At 42.0% G+C, this 24,648-nt stretch overlaps 1 long non-coding RNA gene across 2 annotated transcripts in view; it reads right to left on the bottom strand.

Moving 5' to 3' along the window:
- LOC147127340 (uncharacterized) overlaps positions 1-22,944 on the bottom strand; it is a 90,057-nt gene extending 67,113 nt beyond the window's left edge. For both annotated transcript variants that reach the window (XR_015084363.1, XR_015084362.1), the window contains exon 1: positions 22,838-22,944. This is a non-coding gene — a long non-coding RNA (uncharacterized LOC147127340). The remainder of the gene's footprint in view (positions 1-22,837) is intronic.
- Between the last annotated feature and the right edge of the window lie 1,704 nt (positions 22,945-24,648).

Genomic DNA, 24,648 nt, shown 5'->3' with positions numbered 1-24,648 from the left:
CTTGGCTCAATTTGATGAATGTAAGAAAAATGCATGCTTGGATGAAAATGCAAGCCATAAGGGGAGCTTGCCCACAGCCTCCAAAGCCTCAACACTGAAGTGAGCTGCACGGCACATCAAACAGGCTCTGGAAAACAAACTTCAGCTTCAGCCCTGCAGCTGTGCAGCCAGGAACCTCCACAGGAAAATCAAGGAAGCCGTCAACCGGCCGACCGAATTGCTATCAAACACAAACAAACTCCTCAGCCTGAGGAAATAAAAGATCCATCTTGCTCCTCGGTCCTGCCATGCTGTTTTTCCTTCAGTGGGTTAATGCTTTATAGTGCCTGCGTCGGGATAGTAGTGCATGGGCCTTTGATCCACTGGAAACCCACCAGAGACTCAAAGCCAAAAAAACCCTTGCGAGGGTTGTACGAGACAACATGGCTGTGGTATGCAGCTTTTTTATTTTATTGTTCATGTAGGTAAGCAACCCTGATTGATCCACTTTAGTTATGGTAGCTTACCCTGCAGGCAACAACCTGACTCCTTAGTAGTGAAAATTGCAGCTTGATTGCTTGTGGTCTTTCTTTCTAAATCACGGATGCGAATGAAGTCCACAGGCGAGGAATTTATCAACAACCCGGAGGGGTCAGTAAATACGCAGTGAGCTGTGGTGATTCTGCATTAGGGGTATTCACATTCTTTCCATTGGGGATTTTGAATTTAAGAGAACAAAAGCGATGTCGATGATTTTCTAGAAACATTTGTCTCTTCACAACGTCTAATGACTACACTTACCTTGACTTAAAAGTTTAATTTGTTCCGTGACCACGGTTGTGAGTCAGAACACCAATATCAAGGCTGACCCTGAAATTTGCCCGAATCCCCTCAAAAAAAAAGAAAAACACAAACATCTAATTTTACCTGTGCGTCTGACATTAGCTGTAAACTCCTCATTGATTTTTGTGTGCCTAGTAATGACCACGTGTGGGATTTCATGTCAAATGTCGACGCCTTGCTCCGTCCCACACGTGACTGTGGCTTAAATGAGCTAATTCCATAGTTCCAGTGCTGTTTCAAACCAAAATGGCGACTTTCCCATTCAGTTTTGTGCATGGTGATAAACAGTGAAACTATTCTCGGCGGGTGATTTTTTTTTTTATTTTTCTTACTTTCCAACTACTGACTGAATTCTGGATTGAGGTAATCTTCGGGACCCAATTTTTTCATCAGGATAAACATACCTGCAAAAATTGTGTAAGGTTTTGGGCATGTTGGGGCTCCTTAAAAGGCGATCAACCACAAGTACGGTATACCCGTTTCTGATCAGGACTCAATTGGTTGAATACTCTAATAGGGGTTCGTTGAAATCATGGAATTTGCCCAAAACAGCTGCTCCAAACCAAAACGGCAAACTTCTATACAATTTCCGTCATCTATCCTTGAGACTTGTTGTGCATCCTGCCATGATAGACATGTGACCCAAGTTCATGTAAATCAGTGAAACTGGTGTCAGGGGCTAATATAGCATTATTGGCAGCACTTAATGCAGATTCCCCGTTCTGTGCTACTTGAATGCATCAATTGTTGAAACAAGCAGATGAGGAACAAACGCTGCATATCCCTCGGCGGGAGCGCTATGTTCCAAGGGGTTAAAACAATACCCGCAGTGATAACTTCAACGCTGAATGGGAGTGTGAGATTTGCTCCGGTGATTATTCCGTCAGATGCTGCTGCCACTTTGATGCGTGATCATACTGTCGATGGCTCGGGGAGCGCACAGATAAAATGGCACCTCCGTATTCGTGCCACCCACACTCGCTTGCTCGCATCTACGCAGCGCTCTAATCCCCAAACTGTTTGCCCTATATGCTAGAGTAAAGGGGAAAAAAAAGTGCGCTGGAAATGTCAAGGCTGCTTTGAAAGCAAACCGGGTCGCTTCATGTGCTCGAGGGAGGTCGTGGAAAGCGGAATGATGTGCCTTGCTAGCGGGGATGAATGTTTGTAAAACATCATTGTTTTCACATCATCCGTCCTATGCTGTCTTGTTCTCGCTTCATCAGGCCAGGAGGGACAAAAGAGGCCACGGAGGTGTCGAAAACACTGACAAAGACACAAGTTGCATTCGAGTTGTTACCTGACATACAAGTCGGAGGCGGGTCGTCAAAAAGTGCTCTCACATGCGATACACATAGGCCAGTGGTTGAGTTCAGAAGCGGGGAGGTGGGTGGTTAAGGGTGATTTTGCCCCAAAAAAAACACAACTCACTTAGAATGTCAACGAGTCCAGGCCGTGACACCCACTTTGTGCTCTACTCTCAGTTCATGGCTCCAGATCACCTCCAATGAAGAAGCCGAACAAATACATTTCAGAGCGGCCTTGATGTAGTTTGCTCTCATGCTTGGTGGCGATTTGGAATCCATCGGCCCGGCGGAGATTCTAGCTGCCAAAGCACACAAAGATGCATGGTGGGAACATTAATAGATACAGTATAGCGCTCACTCCACATAGAATGACGTTGTACTGTGGGAGAGGGGAACCACAATCAGTTTTCTTTTTCCACATAGTCCTGTAAAGGCCAGAGTAAATTAATGCAAAAATAATACGATGCCACAATAAATCCATCCATTTTGTATCCCGCTAATTGTCTCCAGGGTGACGGTGAGCTGGAGCCTACCACAGCTGACATTGGGCGAGAGGCAGTGTAGACCCTCAAGGCACTCTGGATGCAATTGCCGACACAATGAACTCATGTTTTAGCCAACCGCATAATATGTAATGCAAAATCCAAACCATGGCATATATGATAAGCATAACAGTTCAAGCCCATTAGTCAATAGCGTCTACCAGAATATTTGGAAAATTGAGGTTCCAAAGCCAGTGTCACTACTATGCATCCATTTTTTTTAGTTTTGTGGGTGAGCCACCCATCTAAAATTCACCAAGTAGTGCCTTCTGGGAAAGTTTGAAAAGAAAAATAGCCCCTGACACTAGTTTCAACTATTTACTAGTTTCAAACTTTATGGCCAAGTTTGAAGGCCATCTCTATTATGACAGGTCTCACAAAAAGTCTCTCAAGGACCAATGTGTGAAACGGAACATGAAGCTGGCCATTTTTGTTTGAAACAGACATTTTGGATGAATTCCACAGCTTGTTCTACATTTGAGCCTAGACAGCTGGCCACTGTAAACCGCAATGCTTTTCAGCATGGGGTCTAAATTTGATGATCGCGGTGATGATTTGCTATGAATAGATATGTAAGGGCATGTTAATCCCAATTGGATCTTTCATAGTCCTTTTGATATCATTGGAAGCTCCAGTTTCACTAGAAATGTGTTGTAATAAACCGCTAATGTTGCTTTAGATTCTTCCAAAATTGCATCACCGAAATGATAAACATGTTTTACAAGCCAATAATGCTCACACAGGTTTAAATGAGCTGCAATAGAGCTCCAGGTATGTTTGCTGTACAGCCAGCAGCGAGGTAGAATGACATCGAAACTGTGAATTATCCTGCACGTGTGACCACAAAACATCCTTCTCTGCTAACGTGGTAACTATTATGCGTGTTTTTCAAGTAGTAACATTCCTCCCGCAGAGAAAAGTGTTGTCATTGTTAGATTACCCCAGAGGGGAGTAAAACACAGAGGGTATTGGTAACATGTTCCAAGAATTGTGAGAAAAGCAACATTTTAAAACAAAAAATTCTCTGCTCCCTTACTTGCGTAATCTTTCCCTGAATGCCCACTCAGGGAGCCTTTTTTTCCCAGTCTTTGATCCATGAAAACACAAGAAATTAGCTTATCACCACTCTGCATCTGTACTTTTTGTGGCAAAAATGAAAAATTAAAAGCATGCTTTTGGATGATGCTCTTCGCAACCCTTATGGAAAGGTCAAAGGAGCTCGGGGATTCACAGTCTAAGTAGAAAAGACTCCAGCTGTGTCGAACTACAGTTGTGTAGGGGTCATGTTTCGCACTGTTACTGGTTATACATTTTTAGATTTCCACTTCCTGTTACAGGCTTCAGATTCGAGAACAAAAGACTTTGATTCCGATGTTTAGTGACTACCGCTAGTGCTGTACATTTGTTTCATTCTGTCTGCCAGGAAGGAGCACAGAGTAAAGTTACAGATTCCTCTGTTATTATTCTAATTTGCTTACAACCGGTGTGTGTGTGTGTGCAACTTTGTTAAGAATGAAGACTGGCATCATCTTGGTCAAAAAACAATCAATATTGGGACAACGGTGGCATCCTTGTACCCAAATCCAATTGGTAGATATTCACTAATATATGCACTTTTCATTATTAAGCCACATATCTGCGAAATGAGAGCATGCTGAGGTAAATTGAGGTGAGTCATTCTTGCGATTGGCTTATTAGCAAGGACCCAAAGCAATATATTATAAAAGACAGCGCAGCTATCTGTAATAGTCTCCAATAAAAGGAATGGAATAAGGTCTTTGTCAGCAGATAGGGCATGTGTCGGCTTCCGCCACAGCCGCCGCTTGCCTTAGAGATAAAAAAAAAAAAAAAAAAACAGCAAAGATGGCAGACGGGATCTTTATAAGGCAAATTAGGCCCCGGCTGATAATTGCTTTTGTCAATGTCGTGTAAGTGCGATTTGAATTAGTGCCAGGCATTCAGGGAGCTGACTAGCTCTCAATCAGATCTTTGGATTGGGACGATCGCCATGGTTTGCACTTTTCTTGCTAAAATACGCCACTTTATTCATGTAAGCTAATTAGGCTAGATAGTTTCTGAGATTCCATAGTTTATACTTGGGTTTTGCATCTAATGATGTGCTTGACGGACTTTAACATTTCATTGTGCTATTGAGAGGTGCTAAGTGGAGGAGCTGTGACAGCGTTCAATCTGAGTTTTAATTCATTTCATTCAGTCGGATGGCTTGTTATGTTGGCCCGCACCTTTTATTTCTTTTTAGAATTGCACGGCAATTCAAATGCTCCAACGTGTCGCATAGGTTCAGAGAGATGAGCTCTGCTTCTTTTTTTAATTAGCGGCCCAGCGGACTTCACCCCACCTCATCATTCCACCTGAACTCCAGGCCTCGCCATTAATTGACTCCGCGGAGTTGTCACCGAACTTCATTTCCTTGTCGCGCACCTCCGGGCGACTTCACAACAGATTTTGGCCTGTGCAAATATCAAAGTGTTTAACTGTGACATATGGGAAAAGTAATGCTGCTTTGACGCTCTATTTTCCATCCCCCGTCCTCTCTGTATGCTTTATAACTTGCGCCTCCCTCTCTAGCCAACCCATTACGGATTTAATTGTTCTTTTGAACTGCCAGCTAGTGGCACGCTGCCCTCACTCACTGTTTCCATGCAACTGTCAAGAGGATCTCCATTTTGTCTGTGAAGTATCACATGGGCCGTGCTGGAGACAACTAAGGATGAAATTGGCCAACACCCGTTTTGGATCGAATTATACGACTGCTGCAAAATTTTTACCAAGCTACTTTATTTACTGAATTAAATGATGGCTTTCCCTCCAAATGATCAAGCAACACATTTTAATGGTTTGGGCATAAACATGCTCTTTGTTTTGTGATTTGGCAGCTGTCAAATTCATAATGAAGTCATAATTCATGTACAAATCAACACAATCTGTTTGTACGAGGAAGTATTAAGTTTTTACAAGAATACGGTAGTAATATTACAAGCATCAAAGTAAGACGAGGATTGTCATCAAACAATGCACTTTAGTTTTATAATATTGATATTTGATGGTAATATTTTTACTTTATTCACAATCTGATAACTTCTCTGAACATTGTGACTTATCACAATATAGTGACTACAATATAGTGACTCAGATGTTAAAATATTGTATTTCAAGGTCACTGTAACATTATGACCATATTCTCATCCTAATACTATGTTAAGAAAATTAATATTCTTGTGACATTATTTTTAACAACTTTGTGGATTTATTCTCTTTTTCTATTACTCTAACATTATTATTATATATCGTACCGTCATCCCTGTGACCGTACAATATATTTTTATTAGATTTTCTCATAATATTACTACTTTATAAGTTAACGTATCCTAATTATACATATTTTGATTGATAAATGTGTTCTATAAAGTATGCTTGTGTTTCTCAAGAAGCAACATTTCTGAGATGGTCTTTAGGTGCAGAATGTATAGTGACACAGAAATGTGCCGCATTATTCTTCATAGGCAAGGAGACACTAGGGAAAGCACGGGTGCATATATTGCAAACAACAGTGTAGTAAAAGAAAATTTATATATAAGGCGATGGGGAATGTGATGGCCAAAAAAACTGCGGGTATTAGCTTTCGTGTGGAAGCATGATGAGGGAACCTATCTTCTAAATAAATGAGTGGCTTAAAAATATTATCCAACTTGTGGGCTCAGTGGAATATGCAAAAGTAAGCCTTTGCAATGATGGCGACTGGAGATTCCACTTGCGCTCCAAAAGGTGTGTTGGGGTTGGCGGATAGGAAGGGGGGAGGGGATAGCAAACAGATATGTTCCTGCCTGAGGCTACACTTGGGCCTATTTTTAGATTTACGCATTTCGAACAGTCATGTGACCCAGCAGCAGTTCAGCCTGACAAGACATGTTGAACTTGGGAACTCTTGAGGGGATTTTCTCAATGAAAGCCAGCCATTTTTTCCCCTTGGCTGAGCCTTTTAGTGAGTTATTCATGGCTGTTGGGAGGAACCATCAAACCTGGCTCGCTGGAGATTACCTCGTTTCTTTGGTGTAAGATTTATTGATCATTTATACATGAGATAAGATGTTGCATGTAATTTTTTTTTTTTTTATAGCAATATTTTGCTTCGCTTGCCTTTTTTACATGTTAATTAATGTGAATTCATGTTGTGATAATGTTATAGCAGATTAACACAGGTATTAAAATATACAGTACCGTATATGAATGTTATAGTATTTCTTTCTCGCAAAATGTCCCATAATGACAAAGAAAAAATGTTTTGCATATCTAACAAAAAATAATAACTTAAATGCTACATGTGCATACATTATCCACCCCCTTGTCCTCATTTTGGAGAAAAACGTCCCTGCCAACTGATACGTGACACCCTTACGTGGCAACATAAGTGGGAACCAAAAGAAGAAAAGCTCTGTTGACATTCACCGCTTCTTGGGTTACAGCCGCACTTTAAGGGGCTTTTAGTCTAATTCATTTTGCCACCTCCACGACCACTACTTTTCAAATTAATGGAGTGCTAACCATCTATCAGCTGAGCAAATTTATCTGCGTTCACAATCGTTAAAATATCTCTGCATTGAATGCATTGCACTTCAGCACTCGAATAAACTATATTCAGGTGTACTAGTGTAGATGAACGCAATCTCTATTTTTATCTATAATCGGTTATTGGCACTGGAAGGCGTGTCGCCAAGGTCGGCATGTGCTTTGTTGTTGTGCAGGGATGTCACGCGAGCACTCATTTTTCCGAAACAAGTGCTGAGCGTACACAAATACAGCTGCTTGCGTTCTCTCGGCACAGAGCGGGGGAAAGAAAATCAACAACAGCTTTTCAACACTTGGCAATAGGACAGGAGGATTTTTGTGCTTGCTTAGGTTGATGCGTTTGAGCCCCCCGATCAATCAGTCAATCATAATCTAGTATATGAAAGCTAACGCTTTTAGCTAACGCTAATACCCGAGCCAACAATACTCACTGCTTACTGGACATCTGTGTTCAAGCTTGTTTTAGACAGTGTAGTCGGAAGTGATTTTCCCAGACTATCTCATCTGATCAAATCATGGGCATAGAAACACACAGCGGGAGGGCTAGCATGTAAATCAGCCCCACTGTTACATCACTGTTGGCCTGAACGGCTCGCTCACAAAAACATTGAAACAAACACTGAAATATGCAACTTATTAAATATTTACTTTACATAGTTGGGACTCCAGTGACCCAACTATGCCCAAGCAAGCAATAAAAAGTTAATTTTCCATATTATTGCTCCTCAAAGAGAGGCAACACATTATCTCAAGGCAGAATTAGGACGATTTGCAGCATTCCATTTGCCATGACCTGCATTTTTTAATGAACCCGAGCCACACCACTGGCATTGCAATGCAGCCTGTCAGGAGAGCAGAGGCAGAGCACGGCATAATTGACGCCACCCTCACCCGAATCCCCAGATTAGATTAATTAAGAAAACTCCAGACAAAAAAACATCCACAGTCATTTCTCAGCTTCCTTGCCATCAATGTCGGTTTTTGGAGACGCCCCCATTAAGATGACATATACGATCGTATCGTTAGCATCCACTGTGTTGGACTTTTGACACCGCTGTGCTTCCAATAGGCGGATGCCAATGGGAAGGAAGAAGAAAGAATCCTTGCAAATGCCAGCAATACGTCTCATATGCAAGGCTGGGCTGGCGAGGGCCGATTGTCCTGGCTGCTTTTTTTTCTTTTTTTTTTTTTTTGTTCCGCCGCACTAGCTGGTTTTAAATGTAATTAGCTGTCAGGGCCAGTGAAAGCTGCCACCTAATTCCCTTTCTATATATTTTTTTCCCCGCCATAAGCATAGGCTGCGTGCGGCGAAGGCTCACACTGACAATAATTAAAGCTCTGCCTCGCCGACTCGCATGTGCATTTGTTTTCATATGGTCCACCACACGCACGCACGCGCACACACACACACACACAAGCACACACGTATCCACGGGAGTAATTCGCTTCCCTTGAGGGATTTGACCACTTGAAAAAACAAGACCGCTATACAACCCCTTTTGTAATTCTTGTTACCAACTTTGGAGCTGTTAGAAGTTGTATTTCAGCCAACTCATTAGAAACTTTTCGCAGTACGATGCGGCGCAGTTATAACAGTGTAAAACATACGTGCCGAACTCAAGGCCCGGGGGCCGGATCCGGCCCGCGACATCATTTTATGTGGCCCCGCGAAGGCAAATCATGTGTGTTGACTTGACATGTTTCTTTCAAATTGACTTCCCTTTTTACACTCCATATTAGATACTGTAAACATTTCTTACCAATCCCCCCCTTTAAAATAAATTGAAAAAAAATTGTTGAACAAACTATTTACTGGCTTGTGATTTCAAAACTATAGTTATCCATCAATTCATTGTGTAAACATGTATAAGGTGGTCATATGGGTTAACAGGCGTAACGCCCCTCCGAGTGACACCAAAACCATGATGTGGCCCGTGACAAAAATTAGTTTGACACCCCAACATAGTAGTAACATGCTAATAAGGTCATGCGTAGCGACTTAGAGTGAACCCCTTTGTAGGGGAAAGGGACAGAACAATGCTGCTAATAGCGAAAATCCGCTAGTAATTGATAGAGATGGTGGCAAAGGACTACTTTTGTCAAAATGAAGCACCTCATCACACGCCAACATAGTTCCTTGGCACCAAGATGCCACCAAACGCAATGCTGTTATTGTTTTGGCCTGATCATTTTTTTTTCTCCATCTTATTCAGTAACCCCACTTTCGGGGCTTTTAAAGTCGAGATCCGATCCATTATTTATGACAACACCGTTTTAAACTTAGTTTAGCGGATGCCGTCGTCCTCCGGCAACATCTTGTCGGCTAGCGTTTCGACAATGCACGCAGCGGGGAGAGGAAAACAACACACAAGCATTTAAACATTGAACAAAAAGGCATGGGCCGACGCCTTCTGGAAATAAGTGGCCAGAAAAAGTAACGACACGCTACGACGAGCCTCAAATTAATTTTCCCCTCCAGTCGCCGTCGTTCAACATCTGGGCTAGTGGGTGGTATTCAGGCGGGGGGGGGGGGGGGGGGGGACATCTGTTGCCATATGATTATCTTTTAGCGCCGCGATCATCATTATCATTGTCAGCGTGTCATTGTGTGTACAGCAGGCAATCAGCCTCGCCGCCCGCTCACCTGAAAAGCAGGGTCGGCAAAAGGTTGCGTAGGTGGGCCGCATTTTTAAAAAGAACGGGCCGCCCCGGCGTCACTATTTTCTCTCCCAAGGCGGTCTGGAAAAAAAAATAACCACTTCATCGTATTAGCTGCATACTTGTCGCCATGGTAACTTTGACAATGGTGCACTTGCGATCAAGATGTTCTGCATTTGCAAAAGAGGTGCGCAGATGTTAGAACTAATTAAGGGCGCAGAATACATTAGAGCACTTGAGTTGGTTTTGTTTTTTTCCCCCAGTTCATCATGGGGCTTTGGATTATTTTAAATTCATAGTCGTGCTTTGCTCGCTTGCTAAACAATCATCCAACTGTACCTTAAGAACAATGTTGTGCTCCTCGGAAAATCGGTTAAGTAAATAGCTGTATGGATTTTATGCTGCCCAAAACGTTTTAACCATGTGCACCCTTTTGCTACATTAATTGGATTTGGTGCGAATGGGTGGGCTTTGATAGCATGGTTACGGGTCACCTCTGTTGGTGGGCTTTGAAGAGGAGTCATGACTTAAAAAGTTTTGACAACGCTGTTCTACAATGTAAAAACACATTCTTCAATAATTGTAGTAATCATGTCATAACATTTGATGGCGCCTTATCTAAACAGTAAAAGCCATGCATCCCCTTCAAAATCCTGTTGATGAGTCAGTATTTTGAAGCAGGAAGTGGCCTGATAATAAAGAGCCAAAAACCTAACATTTCTTACTCCTCACGTTCTCAAACGCAACTTTTGCTCAAAGCACTTTGCATTGCAACCTGTGAGGGACCGCGTTGTATTATCAGCAATTACAATCTAATAACACGTGGGAGCACAAGTCAGGCGGAAAATAACAGTCCACTTTGCAGATGTGTTTGCCTGCCTGCGATCACACCGGGGCCCCCGTGTCGCCGCGCGTGCGGATCACGATGCTGGCGATAAAGCGCAATAATCAAACGTGCTCCCGCGAGGGCCCGCCTCGTTCCTCGCTCCAGGAAAATTAAGTGTCCCTTTTGATCCGTGCGGCTGACTCGCCAGCGTGTAGAAAATTAAAACGAGACGCCTGCAGCCACACCTGCCTGGAGGATAAAACAATTCCTCCTTTTTATGCTCTATAGTCTGAGACTTTATTATCTTTTCTCTAAACGGAGCAGAGTGGGATGTAAGTAGATTTTCTGGACCAGGGTTTCTTTGTGATGCCAGGAATAGGGGTGCGCCATCTCAATGTAAAATCAACATGGCTATGCTCAGTTTTGATTTGTCAAAGAGCAGGATTACAGGAGTAGTGTGCTTGTTATTACTCTGTTATAGCAGTATAATTACAATGAGTAAATATCTGCGCTGAGGAAACACACATAAATTAGGATTTATGTGTCGTGAAAGGGGTGTGTTAACTGTCAGTGCGTTGATGGCTTTTTAGACAGACTGTTCTTCAACATGGATTAAAATGTTTTGAAAAGGCTGTTTGGTCAAAAAAGGTTGGGCAACCCTGGCCCAAACGGATGACATAGTTTGGGCTTTTATAGCAGGGAGGGTAAAAAGATAAGGGTGAGTCAACTGTGTCAGTGTGCGTGGATTGAAAATATTTGAAAGCTGTACACTTAAAAGGGGTTTCTGGAACACAAAGTAGTGAATGATTGTAATGACTGTGTGGTAACATTGTAATAACATTTGCTAGAAATCATTTTTCTACGATTTATACATATCCCCTTCTTCCTCTGCTTGTGTGATACTTCCATGTGTCTACATTAGCATAAGCGCAGCAGTGAGTTCTACTTGAGCTTGACGTGTTTTAATGGGGGCAACATTATCACTTCACAGAAGACACATGTGGCGGCGGGATGTCGAGGCGGGCCGGGTCGGGGAATGCGCTACAAAGAGAATGGCAGAGAGGTGTGCACCACAACTGGTCCTGTCGCCACTTAATAATGCAGCACGGATTGAAGGAGAGAGCTAAGCAGGCGTCATCCTCGAGTCGATGGTGCACCCATTGCTTTCCACTGAAACTAATTACGTCCACAATCTACTGTGGTGCTGAGCTGGGTCATGGTGTCCCCCAGGGCACAGAAGGGACTTGTCACGGGCAAACAATGCAGCTCCTGAGGCTGCTGTCACTAAAACGCATTCAAGTGATGCCATGCAGGTAATACGGCAGCAGTAGTAGACAGTAGTTACTGTGGCTGTCTTTTACAGGGGACATTGTAGTTTTGGATTGTTTTTTTAATAACCAATATAAAAAGTTTACATTTGATATTTTTCAGTGGCAAAAATATATAGCGGCGCCATCAAAACTCCATCAGCAAGCTGCAGTAGCTAATGTTCTTTGCTGAGGATGAAGAATATATACTAGTTGCTTATGTGACACAGATGCTATCCGTTAGCCAGTGTATGCCGTTTTGCATTGTTTGTTAGCATTAAGCTAAAGCTATATGATCGGTTTGTATGCACAGTGTACTGATCAACTCTGACTTCTGCTTTACAACAGTTCACTGATGGGATTTTTTTTTTTTTTGGCCACATGCCGAAGCACTTTAAAAACCTTGTCTTCTCACACTGCTCTGAACAAAAGGCACGGAAATATCCGTCGGCGGGTCTTGTGAGGATTCCAGACCCACATTGCCAGTGTGCATCATTCTGGCTGTGATTCAGCCTGACACTTTTGGAAATGTTTGTTTCGTGACCAGAATTTCAAATGCATGAGGCCCTGTTTGCGGTTTGGAGAGGACCTCCCCGAAGGAGAGGTTAAATCTGAGTGCGTTAAGCGGAGCGGTGGCAAAATTCACACGCTGAAGTTCAAACAGTTAGTTGAGGAGTTGTGGCAGTATGTTTGCTCTCCAATTGGAATCTCAAAGGCGGCACGGTGGTCGACTGGTTAGCACGTCCGCCTCACAGTTCAGAGGTTGTGGGTTCGATCCCGGCTCCGGCCTCCCTGTGTGGAGTTTGCATGTTCTCCCCGTGCCTGCGTGGGTTTTCTCCGGGCACTCCGGTTTCCTCCCACATTCCAAAAACATGCATGGTAAGTTGATTGGATACTCTAAATTGCCCCTAGGTGTGATTGTGAGTGCGGTTGTTTGTCTCTGTGTGCCCTGCGATTGGCTGGCAACCAGTTCAGGGTGTCCCCCGCCTACTGCCCAAAGACAGCTGGGATAGGCTCCAGCACGCCCCGCGACCCTTGTGAGGAGAAGCGGTACAGATAATGGATGGATGGATGGAATCTCAAAATTGTGGGAGTTGGAATTGTTTCATGAACATTTTTTTTGAAAGCAGACGGAGATCAATACTTTTCATTGGATGCTGACAATTAGGCTTTACACCATCACGATTTTGGGGGCCGATCATCAGTCAATGTGTGGTTAACTGATCACCATGGTGAAGTCGTTTTTAGACTTTACATTTTTCGTTCAAAATTCAGCCTTGGTCTGTTTGCTTGACCAAAACTGCTGCTACGACAGTCAAATCTCATTCAGGAGCACCACTTCAGCCGGAATTTTCACACTCCCAAAACACTTCCAAGTAGACACGCGGAGGACCGACTCGCACCGACCATATGTCCACATCCTCACGCCATGCAGGACATATGTGTGTGCGTTTTTGTTCTCGCCACCTCATTGAGATACGACAATCCCACCGGATTCGCTGCTTTCTCTTTGTGCACAGCCCACCCTCAACATTTTGGCACCGCCGACACAGTTTCCGAAAAATAGATATCGGATGGAGCCCAGCCTGGAGCACGGTTCCAGTTCCAGTTAGTCATTTTTAGCACAATTGTGTAACAAACAAACAGCCAGGCAAGAGATGGTGGCCAAAAGCAATGACTGACAACAAATGCATTTAAAATCTAAAAATGTACTTCCTCATATTTTAGAGGACATTAAACAACATCAGATTGACAATCAGGAGCGGCAACTTTATTTAAAGTAGATAATCCAGCTATTTGTACTTTTAGAATGGATTTATTTAGGAAAAAAAGTTTGATGAACAATGGGAGGGTTAGTCATCAAATGTAAAGTTGAAAGAAAAAAATTGGCCCCTGACACATGAAATTGGGTGGACATGGTCTGTCATAAGCCACACAAATCAGTCCCAAGGATCTGAAATTGAACAGAAAATCTGCCATTTTGGGGAATTCTCGAGTCTTACTCGAGAATTCTCCCAAATGAGCTCAGATATTCTTGACGAATTGCAAAGCTTTTTTGCCTAACACGGTTGGAGCGCAGTTTCAAGTTTTGAGGAGCCTTTCGAGGATTCGCCGTGAAAAAAAGGGCCCGTTCATCACCGCTTGCAGCTTTCTGGATGGACTCCCAGAATATTTCAGTCTCTTAGATGGTTCCTAGTCCAACCTCAGTCCAAACAAAAAGGAGCCGTATAAACAAGTGCTATTAAGTAGCAGACGGATGCTTCTAGTTGGCTCAGTTGCAGTACCATTTTTTTTTTCTGCAAGTCAAAACAATGATAAGTCAGGCCTAAAGAGCTGCGACGTCTCGCCTGTTTGGAGCAGATGGTGTTTTATATATTTATAATGTGCAAACATTGTAAGACGCTCTCAGTATTTGGATCCTTCGCACGCTAATTAGGCTGATGGATGTGATTAAAGATTCAGTATGTTATTTTTTTGTAAAAAATAAAATAACATAAATAATTGGAAAAAAAAAAATAGTAATAATGATAAATAGTAGAGGGATGTTTGCATTGGCTCCACTTGGCATTTTGGAAGACGGCACTCGCTTGTGTGTGAGGAATATCTCGGAAATATTAACGACATTTCCCAACAGAGTCGTAAAAAGGCAGCGAAAGCGCAGCGCTCGATGAAATCAAATAGACTCACATACGTCCCGCCATCATTCCAACGCGACTTCCTGGGCAATTTATTGGCTTCTTTTTAATAGCTGCGCCTATTAAGACCCGTGCAGGTGATAATGGGCTGGCCGTCGCCAGAGAACACATTCGACATTTATTTGCACTCCGCCAAATCATCTGGAAGGACCATCCAATGATTTTTTTAATATTCTTTTTTAATTATTCCGAATTTGTCTCACTCCCCCCCTTTATGAGTCGTAATATTGCCATAAAAAAAATGTCAGCTACGTAGACTAATTTGTACTTCTTAATCTTCTTACTTCTTATATAATAATTCAAATATTTAACATTACTTTTCAATAAGATACATTTCCTTGTAATATGACTTTTTTCTCTTTTTTTTTTTTTTAAATCAATAAAATAAAAGGAAAACATCTTGGCTTCAGCCCTGCACCCTGACAATTTTTTGCTCTTCACTTTTATATTCCAGAACCATGACTTTTTTTTAAAGAAAAAAATAATAAATAAAAACACAATGACTTTATTGTAGAGTTACCACTCCGTATAATTGTACTAATTATTTTCTTTCCCTCAAAAAATGATTAGATGTTCATTCATCATTCTGTTCCATGTAACAGTTAAACAAATGAATAATAATAATAATAATAATAATAATAATACAGATTTTGTTGTTTTTCAGGGTTATTATGAGAACAGATTGAATGAGTATTTTAAAAATGTACTGAAGGAGAAAAAGATTGATTAAATTTTCATGTATTTAGTATTTCTATTATTTAAAACAACTACTAAGAAGAACAAAAGGGAATAAGGTTGCAAAAATGTTAATTTGGGGGAAAAAACACCCCAAAAAATCCCTTATGGATAAGTAACATACAACACAAAAAAAATGAGCTCCTTGCTTAACACCAAACAGTTCCTCAAGTATTATCACAATAAATTGGATGAGCGTGGCGATAAATAATCAGCCATTTAATTCCACCTCTTCAATTAGCGCAACGTGATGTGCGAGGGAGGGCGAGATTTATCTGGAAGCGACAGACGCTGAGTCTCGCCGCTCATCTTTTTTCACTGACTGAACCTTCTCTGCTTCACGCATGAAAGAAATCTGAAAGAAATCTTTCCACGTGGGTGGAAAACAAAAATCCAAAAGTCTGCAAGTCGGAACCCTGCCGTGCTTGTTTGTGTCTCATCGCGACCTTTGCGTAGGTTCGGCCTGTCGACTTCTTCTGAATTAGCATCAAAATCGAAGACGAGTCCTTTGTTTGGGTGATTTGAAAATGCGGCCTTAGGAGAGGCAGGGAATAAAAACACTGTATGTGTTTCCTCTAATCAGCATTCGATTTGATGTCAAGATCAACGCACGGCATACTGAACGATAGCTAATCAAATTCACAAACTTGCAAAATAACACGATTCGCCGTCTGATGCATCCTCGCAAAGTTGGGGACACACATATCGATTATCAGGCCAGATTTTAGCTTTGCCCATTACGTGCCATCAAAGTCGGCCCAATCAAATGCCCATAAAAGATTATTTCGAGCAATCACCTTTTGATGTTAGGTGAGTGATTTATTTCCTCTCCGATCTGCTTGGAAAACGATCGGGGGGGACAATTGTTAATGATAAACCCAGTCAAGATTTATGATGGAAAATTCTTATGTGTCTGGATTGGCCCAAACGAAACTGAACAATAGTCATTCAAGCAGAGTACACACTTAACAATAATTAGGCCAAATGTGAGCATTTTTCTTTAACTTTTTGGATTAGCTAACACTTAACCTTAACCCAATTTTTGGAAGTGCAGACATAGCAGCACCGGGGAGTAAAAACAGAGAATATTGCCGCTGGTTTAGACGAGAAGAAGACCGCACCTGGAAAAGATGCATCTTTCATTGTTGCTCATTTTAAGAAGGAAGAGCAGACACGCAGCAGAACAGGGAAGGAATGTATGCATCCTTTACTAATAACTCAGCGGGAACTTGGAGAGTTTAATCTTGTTGGTGAGCTACAGTTCCACCAAGACCGCTTCAAGTTATAATTCAAGCTGAACAGGGAGCAATGTCTTCTTAAACACGACACTGTATGTCATCTTTTGTGTGTCCCAAAGCTCTGGACGCTAAGACACCTCATTTATTAAGGCTTCCTCCATTGGCCTCAACTCGTGAGGTGTAAATAAGGTTGCCAAAATAGCACTAAATCACTCCGCCAGCTCCTGTCCTAGTGGAGGCGATTGTCTGACTGCACCGAGCCCTGCTAAGTGCAGTGTGAAAAGGGGTTTAGAGTCTTGGAACTACAGAAGGTAGGTAGGTATACATCTGATTTGGTGGTGCAGACTTGCGATTCTCGGTGGATACAATCGTTGTGTGTACGGTCTCTCCAATTTTAAACATCAGTTGTGATGAAAATCGGTATGTGTCAGTTCCACTCGCCAGTTGTATGCATGATATTTTATTTCACATTCCATCATCTATGAATAGAGCGAACTCCTTACCGCCATTACACCATTTTACACCGAGTCCACATTTTGAAAGGCCTTTTACAAAATCCCACAAGTGAGGGTCAAAGTACTCACAAAAATCCAAGAACTGTAAAATAAATATTTTACTGCCGAAAGAAGGTTAGCTTAAAATAAACCCTTACAGCATTGGGGACGAGCTTGTTGAAGTTTAAAAGCTGGCCCCAACACCCGCCCCCTTTACTGCCAGTCTGCCACTCTTCGCTTTAAGCTCTTTAAGATAAACTCTTTCTGTTTAAGTAGCACAATCCAACGCGGAGGGAAGCTGCTATTGGACCTCAGTAGAACTTCCTTTAGATTTGCTCTTTGATGGAGTTCTGTAACGCGTTCTGTTCTGGCTCGGATAGCCGCTATTATCCCGGCTCTGACTGTGGCCCCAGCAATGGCGCCATTCTTTTCCTCGATGCGTCGATGGCCGCTTTCCAACGCAATCTCATTTTGACTCATCACATCTCTCTTTTAGTGGAGGCAAATCATTTATCTGTCCTCCGTTACTTGAATGCCTCCAAGGCACAACTCTCTCATTTTTGGGATTATACAGCCCTCAAGGTTTTTGATTCTTTCTTCTTCCCTGCCTTCAACCTCACTTCTTTATCCCCTCCTGTTTTCCCCCTCCACACCCCTCCCTCATTTTTCTCCACAGATAGTAGGTCAATATTCACAATAAGCTTCTTATCCTAAACTCTTCTTTCTCTCTCCGTATGATCGCAGACTCACGCCACACGAGAGGAGTCACTCAACCCGATTTTCCACGTTGCTTCCATCCATCGCGAGGAAGCATATCAAGGGGTGTCCGAGTCTTTGGAAACGGAAGACTTTCAAAAAGAACAGACTATACTGTACATATATACCATACCGGGAAATCATCCAATCTCACTTCATGGTCTGAAGAATCTTAATCGGAAACTGCAAAACAAATGTAGACCAGTGATGTCGGTAATGCATTACTAAGCAACGTGTTACTCGAAAATGCGCAAGTTTTCCAGTAACGACTCATCTAACTCGTGACTTTTTTCAGTAAGTAATCAGTTTACACTTACTCTTTAAATATCATAAAACGTTTGCAGCAGTGACAAGGAATTGACCAGATTTAAAGGGGAAGTCAAGACAAGCCTAGTTTTAGCCCCCTCTGGGGGCAGCCATTTTGTCACTTCTGTTGACTGAAGTTGACATGGCAGTTGCTAAGGTAATGACCAATCACGGCTCACCTGCTTTTTGAAGCTGTGATTGGTCGTTACCTGCGCCCTGAGCATTTGTAAAGTAATTTTTCAATTTCAATTTTCAAGGTAACCATGGCAACACTGTCCGTAGCCTCAAATTGGCTTTCAACTTTTTTTTTTTTTACTGAGAGGTAAACACAAACACGTCTGACTGATGCTTTCAAACTGAAACAAATCTTAGATAATGGGACTCATAGCATTGCTAAAGAATTTATTGGGAGTCTTAAATTCAAAGTTTTTTTCCGCCTGAATTTTGTTGCAATTTTTTTCAGTGTGGGTAATACGCTCACATGTCAGATCTTATCCATGAAGAAAACTAAAAATACTCATCACGGCACAATTGACTTTTCTACTGCACCCTCCGGTCGAAAAAAAAAAAGTTCAGCTGATACGATTCACAGTGCAAAAAATAAACACTCTCAATTCTCAAATGAAAAGCAGCTGCTCCTGCCGTCGACTCCAATTACATTTGGGCTTATCAGCATCAGAATACATACTCCAGAGCAAATTCAAACCCCCTTACTTAACACACTTACACATCCACACAGAGTGTTATTCAATTGGACCGCATGCAGAAATCACTTCCCTGACTGCACTGCCAATCTCCCCATACGAGAGAATCGCTATTTCTGAACGTCTAATAAGATGAACCCTCACACTCGCCGTGCTAAGATAAGGACTCGCTCGGGTGTGTGCTAACCATCCTAAGTGATTCTGTTCTTCATTTGTCTCACAAAGCATTCAACTTCTCAAGCTTTTTTTTCCCCCCCACAGCAGCACGGCGTCTGGCTAATGGATGATATTTGATTCCGGTGGCAGTCTTTGTTTAGACTGGCTACTTAAGGAGTTTTAGTGGTCAGTGCTTGAGGGGATGTCAAAATCTTGGCTTCCATATCTTGTGATAATAGAACAAAAAATTATAATAACAATACGAGTGGAAGCTCCAAAGTTCAACACAATTCATCACACAGGTTTTAAGTTAAAATATTAAAACTAATATTGGAAATACACAAACTCAAACTGGGATTATAATTAAGACTTTTAATTAACCCTCCAGTTAGGTTTAGTATTTACAAGGATGAATGAATAATTTTCCATTTTTTTAGCTCTACGGTTATCATCATATTTCCCCCCCTTGACCAGAATTGAAACAAAAAATTAAAAAGAAAGAAATAGAAAATAGGAAAAAGCGAAATTCTTGTAGATTTCACCAAGTTTAGATACTCCAAAGATGTTTTGCCCTCTTGCAGAAGCCGTCCACTTTCTGCAATTGATGAAAAAAAAAACGCTTTTTGTTCTAAGAATAAAACGGGACTTTACTCTTTTAATGAGAAACGTAAAATAAAAATAAAAAAAATCATGCAGGTGTGCATGTTAGGTGATTACTCCTCTAGTGTCCTACTGATCTACATTCTACAGTGAATATAAAAAATATATATTTTTTTAAATTTGTTTTGTACAGGTTATAAATCCCATTCGTGTGATTAGAAGGTTGTCACAGACATTTGAACACGGGTGTGTAGACTTTTAATCACCCCTCTTTCTTAAAGGGGCACTGATGCTTCTTATACCTATTTTTGGAAACATCTTCCAACCTTGACAACGTCTATTTATAACTGCTGATTACCTGATTAGCGTCGCAGAATTTTCGGCGAGCTCGGAAGCTAATAAATGATTACAGGCCGATCTATTGGAAGACTTCCATCGTGGCCGTGCGCAGTCGGCCCGGCCGACGTGATGGAAAGTTCCAGGTGGAGGCGACGGTCAAGCGGGCCCGCATTTAATCTACTCTCGTCTCAAACGCCTGTAATCCTCTTTTTGCCACAGCAGAGAACACAAAGCAATCTTATTTTGATGCCGCGACAGTGATAATCATCTGCGTCTCCTTGTGCGGCCAACACAGCACCGTGCATCCTGTAATTATCCCCCTGCGCGCAGATGGCGACGTTTGATTGAAATCGCTTTTTTGGGGGGGGGCGAGCTCCGCCTCGAGTGGTTTATCGACGGTCTTTTCGGTAGAATGGTAAGGTAGCAGATGGAGATGTAGGTCAGAAAGCGCTACCTCGTGTTGCACTCGTGCCGATCCTGTCGCGATAAAGACGAGCTTGCTTCAGGACGCCTGCGCACATGTGGTGGCTCCCTATCGGATCTCCAGGCCCCTTTCTGAACTTTCTGTGCTCCTTTGGAGTTGTCTGTAGAGGCCCTTGTCAGAGTAATTACCATAGCAGGATATCATCTCAGTTTACCCTCTAGTGCAGGGATGGGCAACTGGGGGCAATAGTCCAAGATTTCTTCAAAAACGATACTATACATTATACAAGTAAAATGGGAGGAAATTTCATCAGTTTTTTTCCCCCCTGTAGCCTAACCTCAGATATTCACATTTTGTGTGCTCTCTTTATAGTGCGCCAACAAAAACACTGTTCGCTGCAAGAACACACACATTGTTTTGAAATCATAAAGATATATTTATCGTTTCAAGTATTATGTAGGCAATTGTAAATAACCGTTTGTATGCGTCTCTGGAATAATAAGTTTGAAATAACAGAAATTGCTGGAATGGTTTGGGATCATTAGACCTAAAAGGTTACTATTCCTTTCGGGCGCTATTTTTGGTTGTTGTTAGTTTGGTGGGGTATCCACATCAATGGTACGATACCTAAAGGCTGGGTTGTCCACTGACTGGGCGAAAGAAAGTCACTTCTGTACAACAACGAGAAGAGCTACATAAGTCGACTGGTATAAATCAGCGGCTTGGTGATGAAGTGATGTCACCACCAGTGAAAATACATCAATTTTCTGCACCTCTTATTCTCATTAGAGTCGACAAATCCGATGAAAATTTGACTCTGCGCCACTTATCAGAAGTGAAAAATGCTGTTAAACCGCAGCTTTGCTTACCTTTTGGCTTATGACAATAGTTTACGGGTAGTCACATGCAAAGTTTTACTTTTTTTGGGGTGGGTGCGGAGGTTTTGGTGCCTAAAGTTTTGTGAGCCCTTTCATTGTAGCGACTCATTAAAAGGTTGCATTTATAGGATTCTTTTGGAACACAAAACAGCACCATTTTACCAGCAAGGCGATTAACGGACAATCTGAAGTGCCAAAGCTCTTTAGCCATTTTTTCCTAAACATTTCTGCTAAAGCTGTGGTGCGTTAATGCAAAGGTTAACAAGAAGCTTAATACTGTAATCCGAATCCCGTCTGGCACACACACAGTGTCCTCCCTGTGACTTTGCTGATGACATGGAGGTCAAAGTTCAGGAAACCTCCTCAGAAAATGTCCCCCAAAAATTGGTAAAAGTTAACAAAACCTGCACAAGTTGACATTCCCGTCGATGACCTCAACCGCAGGCAGGAAGGCCTCGGGTTCAGACCGTGTCTCTCGCTCTTTCTCTCTCTCTCTCTCTCTCCAATTCTCAAAGCTGTGACCCACATTTATCTCTCAGGCTAATCCTTTTGTTTCCCTGCATGGCCTGCGAGCACCTAACCGCATCTAATCCACGGCGGCGGCTTTATTCCAGCATTCGATTTCATCTCATTCAGGCGTCTTTCCCGACGATTGCCTCGTTTCCTTCTCATTAATCGCTTCTCATATCTCATGCTGCTTTCATGTAATACAAGGGTTGATGCCTTCTTAGTTGGATGTTGTACAAATATTTAAGCGCTATAATAAAAAAGGGACCTATTGAAAATAGACTTTTTAATAGCTTGTACGAAGAGAAGCCCACCCATAAAGTGTAAAATTACACATAGTAAAGTAAATCTTGAGTCAGTGAGCAAGAATTTTGCCATATTGTGACATTTACATAATATCGCCCCCACAACAAGATTTTTGTCTGCCCATGACTTGTTAGCTAAGCTAGGGTAAGATCGAGAGACACTTTTAAGCTACCGTCTGAAACGCATGCATTGCCTTAAGGGGACACCTACCTTACTCTGTCATGTCCAAATCAAAAGGTAAGCAGAGCTGCATGGCATTTTGCTGGATGCACACATTACCATCTGATAAACAACACTGACTTGATTGCTTGGTGCAGTTGAATTAAGAATGCCGGACCAAAGATGTATGCGGTCCAATGTACAACATTAGTTACAGATTACATGACTGAGGAGTAAATGTTTGCATAAAACAAAACGTGTTCAACTTGTCATTCTTTTGCATGAAGCTACTTCCACCAACATCTTGACTCAAGCTGAGTTCAATCTATTTCTTAACGTTGCTGGCATGCACCTGTGCCAATAATCAGCCTGGAAATTTCTTGCATGACTCCTTCAAGAGGTGGATTTTGTGCTCGAAAGGTTGAATAAATCCAACCAGGCCGTAGAAAAACACTTTGACATTTAATTAAAGAAACAAGTGAGGGAGACTTACGTGTAGTGAAGTGGCAGTCAAAAGAGTGAGTCTGCAGAGGCGGGGTCAAGCCGATGAATGACATGTGATTCACAGGTGGCAGGAAGTGAAGAGCTTTTCAAAAGAAAAGAATTCACACAAGGACTGGTTTGAGTCCCACTACTACTAGACAGGGAGAATTCTTCACTAGGAATCTTAATGGGGCCTGACTCCAAAATGTCGGTCCATACCAACATTTTTTTTTTTTGTGCCATCTATTTTGTGGATGCTCTGTTAAACTATCTTGTGATCGTCACCAATCCAGGAGAAAACATCTCGTCTGTAGCTCCAAACTGATACAGTGGACAAAACAATTAAATAGAACGTGAAGAATTCAATCGCGTGTCATCATGATGATTGCAGCTCCTTACATTGTGCGAGACTTAGTTTAATACAGTCATGAAGACAAATGAAGAAATTACTCAGTAAGCTTTATTTAGCGTTATCGTTTTAGGCAGAGGCTAATATATATATGCCTGCGAGTATTTTTACATTATCTGCCTAAGTGTGTTGCTACACCTTTTGTGTTCAGAAATCTGTTGCTTAATTGCTGCTTGTATCAGTCTGTCCTGTCTGTAGCATTTCCCATTGCCTGTTAGCATTCAACTAGCAGACATAAGTTATTTGGTTGTTTTGTATACATGACATTGCACCACTGTACTTTCTTTTTAAGTGAGCAAACTTACCAATTCAGCAGGCGATGAACTAATTGTTTCCCCCACTGCACTCAGCTCAATTTCCCCTCAAGGAACTATAATAAGTTTCATAAATCAAAATAAAATGAATACAAGTCTCCCCAAGAAACGTCCACCTGTTGGGCCCCAATTATGCACCCGCTGTTTGTGCTTTTGTCCACACAACACTCGCCAGAAAGCGCAGAAAACACAAATCCCGGCAACTGTCCAGCAAAAACAGCCGCGCAGCAGCGGGTATGACTAAAAACATCAATATTGCATTGACTTGGCTCTCCACTCAGTGCTGAAAAAGCTCCTTTAACACAATTTATTTTGTCCAAGTGACCCTAAAAATACCACCCCCGTGAGTCATTTGAATGCCATTATTTGCTAACATTGTCTTTGTAAGCAGACAGTGATTAATGTGATTTCATTTGCACCGCATTTTTTTTTTTTTTTGCAGTCCAAACTGGACGGTTAGCATCCTGCGGAGATTTGCAAACTGTGGTGCACGTACCACAAGAGGTACGTATAGTGCTAGTACTGGCATGTTAATTTGCTTATTGATATTGTTTTTTTCATTCAAAATAACTTGTCCTCTACAGGGTTTCGTGTGTCTGGCCTATAAATAAGTCCATTTTCCTTGTAGGCGTGGCGTTGTACAAATTGACATTATTTTAATCTGTGTGTCTACTTGGCAGTCACACATCGGTGGTTGTTCGGCCGGTTGCACGCATCGTGTCTCCGCATTCAAACGAGAGCTTTGACTTACTGATTACGCACTCCCTTTTCAGCAGCTGCCGCCGCCAACAGCGATCAGCTTTAACCGTCTGCCAGTCGTCCTCTTGGTTGGAGGCTTCCATCGCCGCCGTTTGAAGCGTGCGCATGACATGCTAGTCTGTTGCATGCCGAGCTGCGTCTAAACAGACATTTTGATGACTTTATACAGAGGTGCCCTTTCAGTGGCCCGCAAGCAGTAAAAATGTACAAATTTGGAAGTGTTTTTCATAGAAATATTTTATGTAATTATGTACCACTTCGCTAACATAGGTTAGTGATGGTCTTCGAAGCATTCCGATTTACAAACAAAATATCACCGCCGTAGGAACGGAATTCCAT

This window comes from Filicampus tigris, chromosome 21 (assembly GCF_054856515.1).
Source record: "Filicampus tigris isolate MCC_2025a chromosome 21, RoL_Ftig_1.0, whole genome shotgun sequence".
Classification (NCBI taxonomy): domain Eukaryota; kingdom Metazoa; phylum Chordata; class Actinopteri; order Syngnathiformes; family Syngnathidae; genus Filicampus; species Filicampus tigris.
Note: the sequence above shows the minus strand (reverse complement) of the source record. Positions and strands in the feature narration are given on the sequence as shown.